Raw genomic sequence first — 17,837 nt, 5'->3', positions numbered from 1 at the left:
GATTAATTTTTTTTTTTTAAGATTCTGATTATAAACTACATGCTGGAGCTTATTTAACAGAGCTGACTGGACACATTCTTTGACTCTTCAGAATCTCACCAAGATGATTGGAGAAGTATTAAAACAAAAATAGATTAATAGCAGAGTTGGAAAACCAGAAAATGAACAATGTGGGATTTCTGGAAGATAAAAAACATATTATCGAAGGATCAGTTAGTTATTAAGAGCAGAACAGCTAAGCTTCCATTCCGTGCATCTTTGAAGCACCTCATTAGGGAGGTGACCACCAGGCTGAGGCTAAGAAAGCAGCTCTCTGAAGTGGCAGTTCTGGCCCAGGACACATTGAGATTGGAGAGGGTGTCGCCCAAGTGACTATGAGGAGGAACTGAAGATAAGCCGCCCACGCACTCTCTGGCTGTGGTGACCAGCCACTCCCTTTACGTCACCAGAGGCACCTGTGATCAGAATCTGTGCTCACTGAAAGTGGCACAATTATTTGGTTTAGGAAAAGCACTTCAAGCTGTAAACCTTAGGTCCACACCTATAAATAACGCCAAGAATCATACTTGAAGAACACCAGTAACATAAGAGGAGACTCCAAATTAAAACAAATTGACCTGTTAAGGTAGTTACTGGGAAAAACAGAAGAAACTTTAAAATATGATTATCATCTTCAGAGAGTCCCAAGGATGTGGTATCCATACAGAGTAAGATGCTAGGAAAAAGAAGGCTTTCATTTCCGGAAATTAAAAATACGATTATGAAAATGCACTCAGAAGATGGACTAGATCACAGAATGGGTTCAGCTGAAGCTTAAATTCGTGAACTAGAAGCTTTGAGAGATCCCACTCATGCCCTGCAAAGGGATAAAAGATAAAAATTATGAAAGAAAAGTGAGAGCCCGCCACAAACAGGCATAGAGTAATTGCACAAGCACACGGATACTTGTGGGATGAATGAGACACAGATTTTGGTATTAGGGTTCTCAGCAACAAAAAGACATTTTTCTCTAAGAATTACCAAGCAAATGGAACAGTGAGTCCATGAAAGGTTTTAAATTAAAGAAACTGATGCTGGAACTGGAGAGTGTGATGCTAAGTGAATTAAGCCATACAGAGAAAGACAGATACCATATGTTTTCACTCTTATGTGGATCCTGAGAAACTTAACAGAAACCCATGGGGGAGGGGAAGGAAAAAAAAAAAAGAGGTTAGAGTGGGAGGGAGCCAAAGCATAAGAGACTCTTAAAAACTGAGAACAAACTGAGGGTTGATGGGGGGTGGGAGGGAGGGGAGGGCGGGTGATGGGTATTGAGGAGGGCACCTGTTGGGATGAGCACTGGGTGTTGTATGGAAACCAATTTGACAATAAATTTCATATATTGAAAAAAAAAAAGAAAAAAAAATAAACTGATGCTGCCATGTCACCTGCCAATTCCCCTTTATAATCATGAGATGCCGACAATCAGAAGTCTAAATGAATATTAATGCATATGGGAAAACAAAGTGAACTCCACCTCACCCTCGACCTGGGAGCCAGCTGATGAAGCATCACTATTTAGAATATTGCTGATTGCAGCCTAAGGAACAAGACTGATGCAGTCATGCACACTGACTTAAAGCTTCTGCACATGGACCATTTGGTTAGCCAGAGAGTGTCACATGACCATGCCCAGGTTCAACAGGGCAGGACAGGGTGGACTTCCTGTGTGCCAAGATAAGGAGAGAGAGGCAAATACATGTCACTAATAGCTCCCAAGCTACCAGGAGTGGGAGATGGAATTTAAAAATCCACAAAAGTCAGGGAAGAGAAGTTACATAGAAAACAAAAGGTAGTAAGTAAGACTAGATGCTTTTCTCACAGTAAATGTCGAGTAGGTTAAATTCTCAAATTCCTTAGGCTTGAGTAAAAACATAAAATCCAACTACGCACTATTTACAAAAAGCAAACCTAAAAAAACCATCACGGATTATAAAGAAATAGATAAAAGTATACCAGGTGCTAACAAAAGTATATATGGCTCTGTTGATTTCTGGCTAAATAGAATCCAAGATGAAAACCATTAAACAGGACACAGAAAGAAATTCTTTTTGACTAATAGAAGGTATAGTTTTGCAGAAAGATTTTTTTTTAAATACCGTTTCAGGGGCACCTGGGTGGTTCAGTCGGTTAAGCGTCTGACTTCGGCTCAGGTTATGATCCAGTTTGTGAGTTCGAGCCCCGTGTCAGGCTCTGTGCTGACAGCTCAGAGCCTGGAGCCTGCTTCCGATTCTGTGTCTCCCTCTCTCTTTGCCCCTCCCCCAGTCACACTTTGTCTCTGTCTTTCTCTTTCTCTCAAAAGTAAATAACATAAAAAAAAAAAACAACAGGGGCTCCTGGGTGGCTCAGTCGGTTGAGTGGCTGACTTTGGTTCAGGTCATGATCTCGTGGTCCATGAGTTCAAGTGCATCGGGCTCTGTTCTGACAGCTCGGAGCCTGGAGCCTGCTTCAAGTTCTGTCTCCCTTTCTCTCTGCCCCTCCCCTGCTCACACTCTGTCTCTCTAAAATAAATAACCATTAAAAAATTAAAAAAACAAAAACTTTCTTATACACCAGCAATAACCAATTAGGAAATGTATGAAGGAAAAGATCCCATTCACGTAGAAATAAGTTTCAGAGAGAAGTGTTAAGGCCCATATGAATGAAAAAAAAAAAAAAAAACTACGCTGAAAGAGATAAAAAAGAAAGACTGCCAAAATGAAGAGGCATGCCACATTTCGAAGAAGATCCAAACACAGTAAATAAGTTCGTTCTACCAAATAAACTTACAAATTCGAACCATTTTCATGTAATCAAAGGAAGGCTTTAAAAATGGATAGAACAACGTGATTACAAAGCTCACCTGGAAGAATATACATAAAACAATTCTGAAATCAAAACAATCCAGGAAGCCAGAGTAAATGAAATAGTTTAGTACTGGCAACAATAAAACAGGTTAAAGGCACGGAACAGAGAATGCAAGACAATGTGTATATATGGGAATTTTATACGTGAAAAATGGCATTACAAACAGGTAAGGAAGAGTTGAACTCTTCAGTAAATGATGCTGGGATTGCTGATTACTTGGAAAACACTTCCTTCTTTCATATCATGGGAAAGAAATAATATCCAGATGAACTAAACATTAAAATATAAGAATAAGTAGAAGAAAATATTGGAAAACAATTTTGAATAAATGTGGCGTGAGGAAGGACCTCCTCAGCAAGACTCAAAATCCAGTATCCATAAAAGAAAAAAAAAACTGATTTGACTACATTAAAAATATCAAACTTCTATATACAAAGTAAACATAAATAGGAGACAAAGCGTTGGGAAAATACGTGAAACACAACAGAAGGTTAAATATCCCTAATATAAAGCACCTACAAACCAGACAAAAAAATGGACAAAGGATATAAAAATATTTTTGTAAAGAAAAAGAAACCTAAACATTCAACTTCATAAGAAATCAAAAATTGAAATGAGAGGCTGTTTTTCAATCCTTGAAGCGGCAGATATGAAAAGACCAGTAATAGCTATTGCTGGAGATAATGTGGGTAAAGAGCACTCTTATTGTTGAAGGAAATGTAAGTTGATACAGCTTTTTGAGTGGACAATTCAGGGTTGTATATCAGTAATTAAAATGTGTCCAGTCATGATTTAACAGCCATGGTTCTAGGCAGCCAGCCTAAAGATATATTCATACAAGTGTCCTAAGCGTCAGGTGTAAGAATGTGTACTCAAGTACTTTCTAAAATAATGAGAAATTAGAAACAACATAATCGTACACAAATGTGGAAATTATTGAATTAGTACCTACCAATTCTAACCATGCAATACTCTGCAGCAGATAAAAGTAGCAGCTTTGTAGTATGGGCATGTATGTATTTTTAAGACCTACTGATGTGGGGCATCTGGATGGCTTAGTCAGTGGAGCATGCAATTCCTAATTTTTTTTTAACCCACCTTCCCCTCCCTCCCACCCCCCCCCCCCCATCAACCCTCAGTTTATTCTGTTTTTAAGAGTCTCTTGTGGTTTGGCTCTCTCCCTCTCTTTTCTTTTCCTTCCCTTCCCCCATGGTCTTCTGTTAAGTTTCTCAGGATCCACATAAGAGTGAAAACATATGGTATCTGTCTTTCTCTGTATGACTTATTTCACTTTGCATATCGCTCTCCAGTTCCATCGAGAAAAAAAAATTTTTTTAAGGTTTATTCATTTTCAGAGACAGAGGCAGAGCGTGGGGGCGTGGGGACAGAGAGAGAGGGAGACACAGAATCCGAAGCAGGCTCTGGCCTCTGAGCCGTCAGCACAGATCCTGACATGGGGCTCGAACTCACAGACCCTGAGATCATGACCTGAGCTGAAGCTGAATGCTTAATCTTAATCGACTGAGCCACCCAGGTGCTCCAGTAGAGAGTGCAATTCTTGATCATAGGGTTGAATTTGAGCCCCACGTTGGGTGTAGAGGTTACTTAAAAAAATAAAATCTTGGGGTGCCTCGGTGGCTCAGTCGGTTAAGCGGCCGACTTCAGCTCAGGTCATGATCTCGTGGTCCGTGAGTTCGAGCCCTGTGTCAGGCTCTGTGCTGACAGCTCAGAGCCTGGAGCCTGTTTCAGATTCTGTGTCTCCCTCTCTCTGACCCTCCCCTGTTCATGCTCTGTCTCTCCCTGTCTCAAAAATAAATAAAATGTTAAAAAAAATTTTTTTTAATAAAATCTTAAAAAAAAAGATATACTGATGTGAAAAACGAGTTCCAACCTAATAGTTATTGCACACTGTTAACATGTATATGGTTAAAAACCTGCTTACAGGTATATAGCGTTTGCGTGTGTCTGTGTTTGCCTAGAAAATATTCAGTCCTAATACATATCAAGCTGTTGACGGTGACTCTGCAGAGGGCAGTTAGAGAGGAGGGATGGAAGGGGGCTCTTTGTATTTGACTCCATTTACTTTAGGTTATTTGATTTTGTTTTTTAATAAGTATATTTTTGTGCTCGACAAATAATTTTCTAAATTCTCTTCGTCACAGAAAACTTAGAAAATACAAATATATGTACGATCTGTCATCCTATATATCCTGTGTCCATTGATTTTTCAAAATCTGTCCTAGTATCTATGTGGAAAATGAGCTTTACCATGTAACCTCGCAGATCTTTGTACCACTGGATGGCTCCCTACATATTCAAGCTATTGTTTTTTCCTTTTAATCGCAACCCATGGTAAAAATTGTATTTTGTGCAAAGTACAAGGTAATTGTCCCGGCCCACACCTGCCTTGCGTGCATACGTAATGAATGGAAAATATCATCAAACTGCTCTCACAGTACTTCTAGTGACACTCTGGTGTGTCCTGTTCTGTTTCATTCCTTTGAAGATTCTGTTTGCAACGCACTAAGTAGGTTTCACAATCCGCTACTGGGTGATGACCTATGGTTTGAAAACGCTGGGTAGAATGTCTCAAACATTTGCTTGCTACTCCTGACCGAATTGCTGTGCATGTAGAATGCAAAGCTTTCCTACGTTCACTTTGTTACGAGATGGGTCAAAGTCCTTCTCCGTTTGTACATTGCTTCCAAAGCCCAGCTTTCTTCGTCTCTTTCCCTCTCAGTAGGCTTAAGGTGTTTAGGTTCGATTCCCCTTTTAAAAGTCCTTTTGTTACCCTGGAAGCCCGAGTTTTCAAATTGACGCATCTACGGCAGAATCCTGAAATATAATTTTGTCAGTTAAAAAAGCAAGGCAAATGCCCCCGGACTTAAGGCAATCCCTTGATATGCGTGGTTGCTCACAAAGCACAAAACGTACTGTAAGGGTTGAAAGGGCTCCGTACCCGAGTCCTCTTAGTTGAGTTCAGAAATTGTAAACCAGTGTGAATTTCAAATACAAAAACCAAAACAACAACCAGGCAGTTTAGAATTAGTTAAGTACGCCTCCTATAGATTATATAAGCGTTAACTTTGTTCCTTAGTGACCGGTGAGGGTTAGTTGGTTTACTTACCGTCTTAGAAAGATAGTCCTCAGAGTCCTTGACCTGTGGAGGAGGCTTTTATCTCTAAACCAGAAACACCAAACCAAACTTTACAAAATCTTAAAACTAGATGGGGCGCCTGGGTGGCGCAGTCGGTTAAGCATCCGACTTCAGCCAGGTCACGATCTCGCGGTCCGTGAGTTCGAGCCCCGCGTCAGGCTCTGGGCTGATGGCTCAGAACCTGGAGCCTGTTTCCGATTCTGTGTCTCCCTCTCTCTCTCTGCCCCTCCCCCGTTCATGCTCTGTCTCTCTCTGTCCCAAAAATAAATAAACGTTGAAAAAAAAAATTAAAAAACAAAACAAAACAAAAAAAACTAGATAATCCCAGGTCAGTATCTTAAATGGTAAAATTTGACTGTGGTGTGAAAACACTAAAATTTTGGGAAAGAGGATAGGAGAGGTGTTGTATAAAGCTACGAATTTGCAACAAGTACGAAGGCCTACACACATAATGTACAGTGTAGTAAATATAGACAACAATAGTGTATTAAAATCACCAAACTTGGGGCGCCTGGGTGGCGCAGTCGGTTAAGTGTCCGACTTCAGCCAGGTCACGATCTCGCGGTCCACCCTGCGGAGCCCCGCGTCAGGCTCTGGGCTGATGGCTCGGAGCCTGGAGCCTGTTTCCGTTTCTGTGTCTCCCTCTCTCTCTGCCCCTCCCCCGTTCATGCTCTGTCTTTCTCTGTCCCAAAAATAAATAAAAAAACGTTGAAAAAAAAAAATTAAAATCATCAAACTTGCTAAGAGACTAGATCTGAGTTATTCTAACCACTAAAAAGAAATGATACTTGTGCGATGTGGTAGCGGGTGCTAAATTATCGCCACAATGGCAATCATAATACACGAATGTGTCAACGTGTCGTATGCCTTAAATTTACAACATGTTGTATGTCAAATATATTTCAATAAAAAAAACACACACACACTAAAATCAATTTACTAAATAGTCGCTCTCCTATCTTTACACCAAAGTCAAACTTCACCTAAATCTTTCCTAAGAATCGAGGTACCTTGCTGTATACCAGATAGGAGATGCTTTCACACATCATTCCAAGACTTGAAAACCTGTAAGGGGTCAGAGGTATTATCTTTATACCCTTTCTATCAGTCATACCCTGGTACACGCTACCGCTTACAGTCAAGTGAACCGCAGCCTGTTTTTGTGATGAGAGGTGAGAACAGGAAATTTGAAGCTGTGGAACATGGTGTTTTTTTGTTTGTTTCATTTTATTTATTTATTTATTTATTTATTTTAACATTTATTTACTTCTGAGAGAGACAGAGACAGAGCATGAGCAAGGAAGGGGCAGAGACAGACAGAGACACAGAATTCGAAGCAGGCTCCAGGCTCCGAGCCGTCAGCACAAAGCCCGACGCGGGGCCCGAACCCAGGAGCCACGATATCATGACCCGAGCCGAAGTCAGACACCCAACCAGCTGAGCCACCCAGGCACCCCTGTTTCCTTTCCTTTATGGACACTTAAGCTTCTATCATTTCCTATAGTTGCTTTCTTCTCCAATGTAGTTAATATAATAACCTCATAGCTATATAATAAGTTTAAATTGGCTAATGCCTCAAAAAGTTGTGGTATAGTTTTCCATTCATTTTTGTTTTTTTAAACATTAAATACTAAAACTTTTTTAATAAAATGATTTTTTGCAGAAATCAATAATCTTTTTTAAAAACTTTTATTTATTTTTGAGAGAGAGAATGCACACAAGTGAGAGAGGAGCAGAGAGAAAGGGGGGCAGGGAATCTGAAGCAGGCTCTATGCTGATAGCAGCGAGCTGACGTGGGGCTCAGACTCACAAACCATGAAACCATAACCTAAGCTGAAGTCAGACACGCAACCCACTGAGCCATCCAGGCACCTCAGAAATCAGTCATCTTAAACAGAGTGAAGTCCGTAGTCTTCAAGGCCTCGATTTTGAATACAACTGATAAGATAAAGTTTGGCGTTTTCTGCACTAATAGCAGATTTGCCCTGAACCTTTTACAGGGGGTTAACATTTTAGACCTTTAGGTTAACATAAAGCTTCAGGCCTACAACCCGATTTTGCCTTACCTTTAAAGTGTTTCCTTCTTGGGGTGCCTGGGTGCCTCAGTCGGTTAAGTGTCCAACTCCTGATTTCAGCTCACGTCATGATCTTGCAGTTTGTTGGGTTGGGGCCCTGCATCAGGCTATCCGCTGGCAATGTAGAACCTGCTTGGGGTTCTCTCTCTCCCTCTCTGTCTGTCCCCACCCCTGCTCTTATGTGCGGGCGCGCTCGCTCTCTCTGTCTCAAAAATAAACTCAAAAAAAAAAAGCATTTCCTTTTTGTCCCAATTTTAATATACGTGCTGCCAAAGCAAGCACTTGAGTATTTCCTTTTATAAAGAAGACCAGGATTGGGGCGCCTGGGTGGCTTGGTCGGTTAAGTGTCCGACTTCGGCTCAGGTCATGATCTCACAGTCCATGAGTTCGAGCCCTGCGCTGGGCTCAGTGCTGACAGCTCAGAGCCTGGAACCTGTTTCAGATTCTGTCTCCCTCTGTCTCTGCTCCTCACCTGTTCATGCTCTGTCTCTCTCTGTCTCAAAAATAAATGAACGTTAAAAAAAAAAAAAAGAAAAAAAAAAGAAGACCAGGATTGAACTTTCCATTAACCTGAGTTAACTCTGTTCTACAATGTACAGAGAAATTTCTAATCATTTAGGGTTCCTTCCTGCCTGGTCAATTTGAAACCCATAATTCTTCTCTGTAACAAAAAGATATCTCTCCACCTGACTTCTTCCCCGTCTCCCCCATTCTTCCTTGAAGGAGAGTCAAATGCCTCAGGCCTTGGGTTAGAAATCAGCCTTGCAGGGGCGCCTGGGTGACTCAGTCTGTTGAGCACCAGACTCTCGATCTCTCGGTTCATGGGTTCAAGCCCCAAGTCGGGCTCCTCACTGACAGTACAAAGCCTGCTTGGGATTCTCTCTCTCCTTCTCCATCGGCCCCTCCCCCACCTCAAAAATAAATAAGTAAACTTTAAAAAAAAGATAGGCCTTGAAGGTTGTTGGTCTTGTGTGTCTGTAATAGCTTACATTGCTGCTTCAGTCCTTGCCAGTGACTTCAGCACCACACGCCTTTCTTCAGGACAGACTCTGAGAGAAATTAGAAATAGCTTCATTTCATCAGGGACTTCAAAGTCCCATGTGGAAGAGACAAGGTGCTTGCTAGAACGAGAAACCTCTTACCTGCAAGCAGGCAGAGATACTTCTTTGAGGTGGGTTTCCTTTTAAAGGTTTTGAGGAGGGGCGCCTGGGTGGCTCAGTCGGTTAAAAGTCCCACTTCAACTCAGGTCATGATCTTGCAGTTCATGAGTTCGAGCTCCTCATCGGGCCCTGTGCTGACAGCTCGGAGCCTGGGGCCTGCTTCGGATTCTGTGTCTCCCTCTCTCTTTCTGCTCCACCCCCCCCCCACACTGTCTGTCTGTCTCTCTCTCAAAAATAAATATTTTTAAAAAATAAATAAATATTTTAAAAATACATAAAGGTTTTGAGGAGAAGCCACTTTGGAGAGCTACTGCCACAGCACTTGGGCCTCAGCCAGCCCTGGACGTCCGCCAGCCGTGGGGAGGGTTCTGTGGCAGCAGGACTGATGCCACGAGGGTGGTTTTCTCCTGGTGGAGTTGTAGTTCACGAGTCATGGACCCCAGACAACCGGCCAAGGGAGTGATATCCTGGAGAACCTGAAGCCAAGATTGTTGTGTAGTGGAGGCAGCTGTGGAAAGAGCCAGACTCTACCCCCATCGCTGAACGAGGCCCCTCTGACCGACCCTGAACCGAGAAGAAACTGGGCGGGAAATAATTGTGGATTTTTAATTTCTTTAGAGCTCAACCTTGAAGAGAAAGGATATTAATTTTTTTTAGACTTTAATTCCTCCCTGAGAATTTAATAATGTGAGGCATTTCATATAGTTCAAATCAGGGCATTTTAATATTGCTGGCATTTATTATTTGGAATAGATTTATGCCTTCATTTGAATTCATTGCATAATCTCCAGTGAGCTCTACTGAATGTCCTACCTGGGAAAATCTAAGATGGAAAATAGATTGCAGAGGGAATTTTTCGGCTAGAGCGTTGGGATAGCCTAGAGGGAAAATAAAAAAAAAAATTTTTTTACATTTATTTATTTTTGAGAAACAGAATGAAGCAAAGCGTGAGTAGGGGAAGGGCAGAGAGAGAAGGAGACACAGGATCTGAAGCAGGCTCCAGGCTCTGAGCAAGCGGTCAGCACAGAGCCTGATGCGGGGCTCGAACCCACAAACTGTGAGATCATGACCTGAGCCGAAGTAGGAGGCTCAACTGATTGAGCAACCCAGATGCCCCGAACCTTGAGAGAATTTAATCAATGCTCCGTTGAGACCCATTTCACAGCCTTCAGGGTGCCCTGGCTGACCTCAGGAGGGATCGCAAGGGGATGGTGATAATTCCCGGGGAGCAGCCTCATCACGGCTGAGGACACTTAGCATCCTTTCTCAGGAGGTATAGATGCACTCAGGCGGTGCTGAGCCCTGCATGTTAAGAAACCTAAATGTTAGAAATATTGGGGACACAGGGAGAGAGACATTTTCCCCTCCCTTCAAGCGTCAGCCTAAGTCACCGACCGTAAAGGTGAGTCGGCTTTCTCAGAGCTTCTGCACACTCAGCTTTCCTTCTCCCTGTCAGGTCCCTTTCTTTCTCCCAGGATGAGGGAGTGGCTTCTTCTCGCTGTTGAGGTTGGCATTGGGGTTATTCCTTACACAGGCATGGCCTCCTCCTTCCGGGGACAGGCAGGATGTGGTCTTCTCTGTCATCCTGTCCACTCTCTGCAGTAAATCCACCAGAGCCTTCTCTGCCTCTGTTGTGGGGCAGGGGAGGGAAGGGTAAGGAGGGGTGGCACAGCAGGCCTGCCATTGCATTGCCTGGTGAATAAATTCCACTTGGTGAGGGAAGAGGAATAGAAAGACTAGCCTGGACATGACTTCCAGGCAGAGTCCGCGGTCCACCTTGAAAAGTACTGACGTGGCTACTTCAGTCCCCACTGGAGCCTCTTGGGCTTCTGTGAAGAGGGTTCAGTTGGGTTCAGAACTTTGAAGGGGAGAATGGTAGGATTAACTAGCACCCTAGAAACAACACAGACTGTGTTCCTCCACATGTCAAGAAAATATGACAATTAACTCAGGAGTCCCACCTCCATGGCGTCTGTCATAGGAGAGAATGATCAGTTAGAAATCCTGGCAAAACCACCTCACACCCATTAGGATGGCTAGTCTAAAAAACAAACAAACCCCAGAAGATAACAAGTGTTGGTGAGGCTGTGTATAAATTGGAACCCTTGTGCACTCTTGGCGGGGATATGAAATGATGCAGGCACTATGGAGAACAGTATGGAGGTTCCTCAAAAAATTAAAAATAGAACCACCCTATGATCCAGCAATTCCACTTCTGAGCATATACCCCAAAGAACGGAAAGCTGGGTCTCCAATATGTATTTGTGCTCCTGTGTTCACAGAAGCATTATTCACAGTAGCCAAAAGGCGGATGCAGCCCAAGTATCCATTGATAAATGAATGGATAAACAGAATGTGGTATGTGCATATGCGAGATAATAGAAACTAGACATGTTGGTCTCTGTCAATAGAAAGTACATATATTTTATGCATATGTAACTATATATATATATATATATATATATATATATATATATATAGGCTCCTGATTCTTTGCACAGAGCTTCTAAAACCCTTGTAATTTCCTAAGTCGTCAAGGCACTATAGGAGCATCTCTTGTTCTAATGAGGTGACTCTGGGTGGACTTCTGGATGGCTCCTGGATGAGGGCTGGTCACCACAAGGACCAAGACATAAAGAAGAGCTTGGAGTTTTCAGCACCGCACCCCCCCCCCCCCCCCCCGCTTCTCTAGGGAGAGGAGAGGCTGGAAATGGAGTTAATAATTGATCGTGCCTATGTGAGGAGGCCTCATTAGAGTTCCAGGAGTATGGGGTTCTGAAAGCTTCCAGGTCAGCAAACACCTCCATGTACCAGGTGAGTGATATATGCCACACCAGGGGCAGAATCTCCTGAACTCAGGACCCTCCCAGACCTTGCCCTATGTATTTTTCAAATCTAGTTGTGCATCCATATCCTTTATTATATCCTTTAATAAACTGGTAAATATAAGTAATTGTCCCTGAGTTCTGTGAGCTATTCTAGCAAATAATCAAATCCAAGGGGGAGGTCATGGGAACCTCTGGTTTGTGGCCAAGTCAGACAGAAGATGTGGGTAACCTAGGGACCTACTACTTGCTCTTGGCATTGAAGTCCAACGAAGTTTTAAGGGACTGCGCCCTTACCCTGTTGGATCTGATGCTAATTCCAGGCAGAGAGCGTCAAAAGTGAGTTAACTTGTGGGACAGTCAGCTGGTGTTGCAGAATTGCTTGGTGGGGGAAATGCCCACAACTCCAATGTCAGAAATGCTGTAAGTGTGGAAGTCGTGTGAGAGTAAAGGAGACACACAGGGGGACGACTGGTTTTTTTTTTTTTTTTCCTAATACAACATACAACAGTCATATTCACAGTGACAGAAAGTTGAATGATGGTTTCCAGGGCTCAGAGGAGGGGGAGAAGGGAATGGAGAGTTAACGGGTTAAGAGTTTGAGTTTTCCAAGCTGGAAGAGTTCTGGTGGTTGCTGGCACAACAATGTGAATGTACTTAACGCTACTGGACTGTACATAGAAAAATGATTAAGATGATAGATTTTTTAGTTATGTGGATTTGACCACAATTTTTTTTACATCCTGGGGAAGATTTGTGATGAATGCGTCTTGGATCAGGGCTTCATTCTTGAAGCCATCAGTTGTGGCCAATGGGCAAGGTCAGCTCAGAACATATGAGCGTCCACTCCTTTAGAGAGAGGAGCACTAAGTGCCTGCTGCTGCTGGCATTCATATAACTTGAAACTAGTGAGACACTGGAAGGCTTTGGAATCCCGTGGCTGAAAGATATCTGTGGCAAAGAAAATCATAAATAGAATGGAAGAGTCATTGAAATGTTTGCAGAAGAAACAATCTTGTAGTTTTGTGCTTTTTTACCAGGCAAGAGGAAAGGGTGAAATATTTCTTCTTTCTGAAGTTGTCCAAGCTCAGAAGAATAAAGCTAATAAATCTCAGAAGTTCAATCTGAGATGCCAGGACAGGGAGGGCAGGAAAGACTGATTTTTTTGCTGAAGCCCTAGGATAAAATGTTCTTGCTTGAGAAGTATTTCTCCAACGATGTATGATCTTCGGAGTTCAGGCATTTAAGGTCCTGTGCAATTTGCAGTAGTATGGATTTAGTGATTTTAAAATAAAAAAAAAAAAAGTATTTCTTTTGTAATGTCACCTAGCACTTTGGTTCAGGGTAAAATGTTAATCATTGATTTTTTTTTTTTTTTTGAAACTTGGTTTTCTGCTGGGCTAGTCCCTCAGACTGAGGGGTCTACCCACATGGGTGATGAAGTGGAATGTCTGAGAGACAGCGCACATCAGCAAAACAGCTCAGAATTCTGGGTATTGAGAGAATCTGAGATGAGGTCGTCAGGCTGAGCTGTGCAAAGGAGGGGAAGGAGAGGGGCCATCCAGTGTTTGTCTTCCCAGCCCTCTGCCTTTCTTCTGTGGAGACCATCCCATTGTGGGATGAACTAATCCCACCTCTCTTCAGTATTGGGGTGCTACCAATCCTACCCCTTTGCACCCCTGAGTGCAGGAGTAAGTATGTGACTCAAAGGTCCCGGAGCCCTTCAGGGTTGTTTTCAAACTAGAAACAAAGGAAGAAAGTCCCTTCTCTTATCTTCTCTTGTGGCAAAGATGGGACAGTCCCTGGCTGTGGTTTCAGGCCTGAGGAGAAATCCAGTTTGACAGAACGAAATGATGTGAAGAGAGAAGCAAAGACGGGGGACAAAGACATATGCAAATACACACCTTACAGCACGTGAGGGTTCTGTCCAGGTTGTCCCTGAAGCAAAGATTCACCCATGTCCACCACCTTGAGGTTTGGTTCCAGGCTCCAGAAATGGATTCATTTCCCCTCTGCCTAAGCTGGTCAAGGTTGAGTTTCTGTCATTTGCAATTGAGTGAGTCCCAGGATACAGCCCAGCACGTCATCATAGGCCACTCAGCACTCAAAGGGTGTGGAGGTGTCCTTCAGAGATAAACTAAGGCAGGATTAGACTACTGCCTTCCCTTTCTGAGAAAACCAGCAGTGACAGGAAGTGGACTTGAACACTGGACTCAGAAGAGCAATCTGCCTTCTGCTCCCACTATTAACTGCCATCTTGGATGAGTTACCTTCTAGAACTTGTAAAACGAGGGGGCTAGATAGTGCCATCCAAACAGCATTTCAGCTTATATTCTTTCATTCATTCATTTATTGATTTAACTTCAGAGAGAGAGAGAAAGCATGCCTAAAGCAGGAGAGAGGGGCAGAGGGAGAGAGAGAGAGGGAATCTTAAGCCCAGTGTGGAGCCTGATTTGGGGCATGATCCCATGTTCCTGGGATCGTGGCCTGAGCCGAGATCAACATTTGGATGCTCAACCCACTGAGCCACCCAGGCGCCCCTTCTTTCAACTATTTAAATGTCAATTTATGCTACCAGTCTTCTCTTCATTTTAACTCCAACCCTGCCTTCAGTTCTTTGCTGACTTGCTCACTTTTTAACAGGATTTAAAAATGAATCCTTGGGGCGCCTGAGTGGCTCAGTCGGTTAAGCGTCAGACTTCCACTCAGGTCATGATCTCGTGGTTCTTGAGTTCGAGCCCCATGTCGGGCTCTGTGCTGACAGCTCAGAGCCTGGAGACTGCTTAGAATTCTGTGTCTCCCTGTCTCTCTGACCTTCCCCTTCTCACATTCTGTCTGTGTCTCTCTCTCTCAAAAATAAATAAACATTAAAAAAATCATTTAAAAAATTGAATCCTTCCTGTGCTGCCTAGGACTAAGAGAGGGAAAAATAGCACACCCTGTATCTCCCCAGTTGAGTAGTCAGATATTTAATAAAGACAAGACCTCTGGACTTGGCAGCACATGGCAGAAGAAAGAGGAGTCCTCAGCATTTTCTGTTCCCGAGGCTGAATGCTGTCACAAGCTAATGATTTGCGGTGGGACAGAAGTGGCCAAACAGGCAGAAGGTATGCACCCAGGGTTGAGTTCTGCTGTCTGAGCAGCGATTACAATTGCTATTTTGGAAGACTTGGAAAAATTCCCTGTGTAGGTGTGAGTTCCCCTGACATCCTCATGTAAGATCCTTTTAACAGCCTGGGACTGTAGTTCCTAAGCAAAATACATTAAGGTTTCTGTGTTCCTTTCAGGAAATATCTTGTCTGCCTTGTGAGGAAGGGGAGTAATGCAGCGTCCCTTGAATAGGCTAAGTCCCTCCGAAAAACATGCTCGCTTGTTTGTTCCTTTGAAGTGTGTGTGTGTGTGTGCGCGCGTGCGTGCTCCTGCAAGCACAAAAGCAGTTAAAGAAGAAGATTGTGATTGGTTGATACCAGGAACTTTTAGTTTTTCTTTGTGCTGAGAGAAATAAAAAAAAAAAAAATAGGTCAGAGGATTTCTTGGAATAATTCTACTTTCAGAGGCTTGGCTGAACTTCTCAGCAAAAGTCCTTGGTTGGCCACCCGCTAAGGAATGAACTTCACCAGTTCTGGACCCTGGGGCAGTCTGCACTGTTGGAAAGTCTTACTCTCAGACCGATGGTGAGTTTTGTATTTACGATGACATCGTACTTAATAAAGAATAAAGAAGATGAAGCCCATTCTTTAGTTACTGTCTCTTGGGATGCTCTAATTTTTGTTTCTGGTGATAAAAACAATCACAGTGTAGAAGGCCTCCAAGAGGAGAGGCATCCCCAGTTTTGGTTGTCCCTAAAATAGCTGGATCTCACAGTGTCTTCTGAACAAGCAAGACAGGAACCTGAGCAGTTCTGGCTCCTACACCTTACCTACTCCCACCTTCTGCTACTACCTATCAAACAGAACCTTCTTATCAGACCTTATCCCTGGTTTATTTCTTCCTAAGGCCCATGGAGAGGAGCAGGCTGAACAATTATTGGCTCAATTAATTTATCCTGCTTACTGATGCCAAAAAAAGAAAGGAAGAAAAGCGTGTGTGTGCGTGCACACATATGCCATGGCTTTGTATTTCTGGGTTCTTTACGTCCTGAATCAAAAATTGCTGAATATCTCTTATGTAGAATAAAAAAGCAAGATGCAAAGCAGTGCTCACAGTATGTTACCTTACGTGTAAAGGGGAGGGAAGGAATAACTATAGATATGTTTTTGCCTGGATTTGCTAAAGAAACTTGGAAAGATGTGAAAGAAACTGACAAAAGTGTCTGCTAGTGGAGGTGAGATGGAAGCTAGCTGGGGGGAGGATAAGGAAATTTTCATTGTACATCTTTTACATGTGTGGTTTTTGAACCAGGTGAATGTATTGCCAATTCAAAAAAAAAAAAAAAAAAAAGACCTGGTCCCTAAGCTAAACTTGTCTCTATGGTTGCATATTCCCTGTCTACCCTCTGAATGTCCCTAACGTTTGAACATTTCAACAACGATCATGTTACATTGGCCTCCGGAAAACTGAAAAAGGGAGAAAACTGTTAGGGATCAACACATGGTGTTAACATTTTTCCTATGTAAGGAGCTCTAGGAAAACAAAGGCAAAGAACCAGAGATTTCTCCAGGTCCCAAGACTGTATGTAAGTGCGCCAAGTTCAAAAAATAGGGAAGAAGAGGGACTCCCCCAACCACTGGGTCAGAAAGCATCACAAATCGGTCAGAAAGCTTCTCCTCTGTGCCAGACCTCTAGGGATAGTTAATAATGTCCCTCTGGCACTCAGCAACTGCAGAAAGATTGAAAACCAGCATGATGGCAACGGCTAACTTAGTGATAAATGGATGAAAGCAGGTGATAGTTAGCTTAGGATGAAAGGGACTTCCCACCTACAGAGAAAAACGGAAAAGTGTAACCAAGGCTACTTGGGATACCATGGATCAACCCTGGGGCCGGCGGAACAGGGGAGCAGTGCCTGTAAAGGGGCACAGGAACGTTACGTGAAGCCCTTGCCTGCAGTTTGGAGAGGACACAGGCTTTTACTGAGGGAGTGGCGGCGAGGCGGGGCCGTGGGGCCAGGTGGGGCCAGGCTTCTGCATCTGTCTACACTGCACACGCCCTTCGCTTTCTAGATCTCAGATTGCTCAGGTTCAGGTTGTATTTCTTGAAGCTTGCTCTCTTCTGGGAGAGTTCCAGTAAACTTGCAGACACCTTGAAATCATTTTTAAAAGCAGGGAAGTGTGCATGAGACCAAAGGGTTATATTTTCTGGGCTGGAAATGCAATAGTTTGGTGTCCTCTCCTTGGTTTGATTGACCAGATTCTTGGTGACCTTAGCCAAATCCTTGATCTGGATTTCAGCCTTCCTTCCACCAAATGGGAACAAATATTGGTTACCAGCAGGAGGTAAGAGCTGTTGGAGACACAGAGGGCAGGACTAGCCCTACAGTATCACTTTTCTCATCAGAAACTGGAAAAGCGACACTAAATTCTTGAGATCTATGATTTAAATTCTGTCAACGTCCCCGGAATAGCCGTAAGACACACTGGAAACACTTCATATATAATGCCTGAGAATGTTCCCATGTTGTTTGGAAGAGGGCAGATGCTTTTCATTTTATTCTTCAGAAACACACTTGGTCATTTTTCTTTCTTTCTTTTTTTTTTTTTTTTGATGTTTATTTATTTATTTTTGAGAGAGACAG

This window comes from Prionailurus viverrinus, chromosome D4 (genome assembly GCF_022837055.1).
Source record: "Prionailurus viverrinus isolate Anna chromosome D4, UM_Priviv_1.0, whole genome shotgun sequence".
NCBI classification, from domain to species: Eukaryota; Metazoa; Chordata; class Mammalia; order Carnivora; family Felidae; genus Prionailurus; species Prionailurus viverrinus.
The sequence above is the reverse complement of the archived record's forward strand: the minus strand, read 5'-3'. Positions refer to the sequence as shown.